At 44.9% G+C, this 3,581-nt stretch overlaps 1 pseudogene; it reads left to right on the forward strand.

Annotated features, from left to right (window-relative positions):
• The first annotated feature begins 956 nt into the window (after positions 1-956).
• LOC102849378 lies at positions 957-1,723 on the forward strand (annotated as a pseudogene).
• Positions 1,724-3,581: the final 1,858 nt, after the last annotated feature.

A 3,581-nucleotide genomic window follows, 5' to 3' on the forward strand; every position in this document is an offset into this window, starting at 1 on the left:
ATTTGATTTTTTTAAAAAACCCTCTAAAAAACAAACTCATCTCTATGTTGTCTAAAAGATACACCTTTGAAAATCAAATTTAAAAACAGACTAAAAATAAGAGTGGGGAAAAAAGAAACCAAGCAAAGGCAACCAGAAAAAATCAGGAGCAGCAATATGAATCTTTATTAAAATAACCTTTCTGGTACAAAACAAAAATCAGAAAAGACAAGGAAAGACATGATATAATGTTTAGAGTCAATAGAACAAGAGAATATAACTATTATAAATACCTATACATTGAATCATAGAGCTGCAAAATACACAAATCAAGTAGAAATATTGACACCATGATAGTAGTAAGAGACTTCAATACACGATCCTCAAGGAAGTATGGACCAATCAGAAACAAATTCAACAAAGATTGAAGAATTAAACTACACAATCAACCAACTCAATCTCATATGTATATACAGACTAATGTACCCTAAAAAAGGGTCAATATATATTCTTCTTTAATGTATGTCAAACTTTCTCCAGAATGCATATTATAAGTCACAAAGCAATAAAAAAATATTGAAATAACACAAAGTATTTTCTCAGACCACAATGCTACAAAATTTGAAATCAGCAAGAGGATAAATAAGGAAAAATCATGCACTTGGAAGCAGAACAGCATCCAACTGGAACACACACGGGTAATTGAAGAAATAAAAAAAACATACTAAAAAGTTTCTTATGAAAATATAATTTACCAAAACTTCCTAGAAACAGCCAAAACAATATTTATGGTCAATTCATAGCAGTAAATAAACATATCAAAAGAGAAGAATGATAATCCATTGTTTAACCCAGTATCTTCCATAAATGGAAAAGAGAAGAACTGCAAGAAAATCCAACAATTTATAGAATAAACAAAAATATAGAACAGGTCGAACCGGGCTGTTCCCCCTCAGGGCCCAGCGGATGCCGCCGCCATGAAGCTAACTCGGAAGATGGTGCTGTCCCGGGCCAAGGCCTCGGAGCTGGACAGTGTGCAGAAGCTTAACTGCTGGGGTAGCCGCCTCACAGATATCTCCATATGCCGAGAGATGCCCAGCCTGGAAGTGATCACTCTGAGTGTCAATGGCGTCTCAACCCTGGAGCCCATGCGTCAGTGCCAGCAGCTGAATGAGCTCTACCTGAGAAAGTACTGCATCCCCAGCTTGGCCGAGCTCTTCTACCTGAAGCACCTGCCTCGTCTGCGGGTGCTGTGGCTGGCCGAGAACCCCTGCTGCGGCCCGACCCCCACCTCCACCGCATGACCATCCTGCGAAACCTGCCCGGCCTGCAGAAGCTGGACAACCAGGCTGTGACCGAGAAGGAGCTATCCTGAGCACTGGTAGAGGGGGACGAGATCACCACTGCCCCAGCCAGAGAAGACACAGAGAGCAGGCAGCCGGGGGTGCCCTTCACCCTAAGGCTCTGTGGATCCTTCAGCCGAGACAGAGCGGGACTGGCTGGGCTTCTGTGCTGAAACGAGCATCCAGGAGCCACTGGGCATGAGGCTTCCTTCCCGAGACCAGCCCTCCTTCCCCCCCCCCGAGGGGCTCCCAGCAGTCTCAAGAGCAGGAACAATGTGCTGACTGCCATCCTCCTGCTGCTGAGAGAGTTGGATGCCAAGGGGCTGGAGGTCATCCATCAGACTGTGAGCAGCCAGCTGCAGGCCCTACACAGGCGGGAGTTGCAAGAGGACACGGAGTGACTCCATGGGGCGTCAGTCACCGGGCTCCAAGAGTATCTCTGCCTACTGTAAGTCCCAGTGTGTCTCCCCACATCCTCCCCAAGCATTCAGAAGAAGGATGCTGCAACACTGCTATTACCTGCAGCCTCTGCCTGGGTCGTTGGTCAAGAGGTGGCCTTTGGCTGGGAGCCGACACCAGAACTGTCTGTAGGAAGCTCCACCACAGACTATTGATTTCCGACAAGGCCTTGGACAGAAAGCCCGGGCAGAAGTGCACGGCCACAGAGACACTGGGTGGGCCCAGGCTGGCAGCCCCAGAGCCACCCTCTGCTGAAGCCTGCCACCTTTGGCTGTGGGAGTCTTGGATGCACAGAGTGCTTCTTAAAACAGGTTTTGAAGGTGATTTCCCTAAGAAACTAAAATAGACCTGTCCAAATACAGACACTGCCTGGGAAATTTTTAGAAGATTGTTCTCTCAGCAAAATGGGAAGATACTCACTGGTGTTCTGCCCATTTTCAGTCTTCTGACTCAGTTGTTCAGTGCACCCTTTGCAGCCAGGGGAGTTTCCTAGAATGCTGGCCTTGGGCTCTCAGAGGCCCTAGCTGCAGCTCCTAGGTTAAAGGCTGCATCATTTTAATTGCAGGGAGGGGAGAGGATCATTTCTCTTCCCTCGCTAATAGTCCTGCTTCAGAGCAGAGTGTTCTGAGCTTACTAACTTAGCCAGGCTTTATCACTTCCATTTGAGGGCTCAGATGCAGCCAAAGGGGATACCAGGGGAGAGAGGAGACCCTTCTGGAAGCTGCATCTAAAATACCTTCCCCTTCTGAAAAGTTGGCGGGTCTTATCATGATGTCCAGCATCTAGGCAGTAAGTAAACTCACAGTCTAGGGGTCTCGGGGCTCCCAAAGCCAAAGGCACATCCACCTAAGAAGTGAGGCTGTGAGCGGCTCCAGGCCACGAGAGCAGCAGCTCGTGCTGGTGTGTGTGACTCGTCTGGCTGGAGAAGTGCTCACATTCCCTCTGCCCTTTACTATTGCTAAGTCCAGATCTCTGGAAACTCTCAAACCCTTATGAACTGAGAGTACATTCCATTATTCTGACAAGTTAGCACGTCAGAGGGATGCAGAATGTGGAAGGGAAGCAGGAAACCAATGATGTGTGCAGGTCAGCAGAGATGGTGGTGCCATAACTGGAAGGCCTACACTAAGCCATTTTAAAGCCATGTCTAAAATTGTCAGAAGCCATCATAACTCTTTACTTGTGGAAGACACAAACTTAAGATGGGGTGTTTTGCGGGGTTGAAGACATTCTCTGGATGTTGAGCTTGGTCTCGGAGTTGTAAGAAGCAAGGGACTGCATGTGGACATCAAGGCAGGGCTGCCACAAGGCCCAAAGTCTGTGCCTTCTCTTGTAATTGGTGGGCACCAGATGCTCTCAATAAAACACTGTCAGAACCAAAATAAATAAATAAATAAATAAAATAGGGAAAAATAAACACCCCGCAAGATCCAATTGACACTATCAAAGAGACCAGGAGGTGGTGCTTCAGAAAAGTCAACAAATAGAACAACCCTTTAATAAAGCTAACAAAGAAAAAGAAAGACAAGGCACAAATTATCCATATAAAAAAGGAAGGGTCAATGTCACAACTGAACCAACTGAAATAAAAAGGTTAATAATAAAATTTTAGGAAAACCTATACTAAAAATATAAGAAAACTTACAAAAAAAAGGAAAAATACTTAGAAATTCACAAAGCACTAAAAATGAAATAGACTATAGTTGACTTTTAGAACAGACTCATCCAAAGCAAGAAATTGAACAAATCATAAAAAAATCTTGCATCAAAATAAATTCCAGAAGGAATTTATTATTAATA

This window comes from Elephantulus edwardii, unplaced genomic scaffold, assembly GCF_000299155.1.
Source record: "Elephantulus edwardii isolate Elephantulus edwardi_28Jun2011 unplaced genomic scaffold, EleEdw1.0 scaffold00119, whole genome shotgun sequence".
In the NCBI taxonomy this organism is placed as follows: Eukaryota; Metazoa; Chordata; class Mammalia; order Macroscelidea; family Macroscelididae; genus Elephantulus; species Elephantulus edwardii.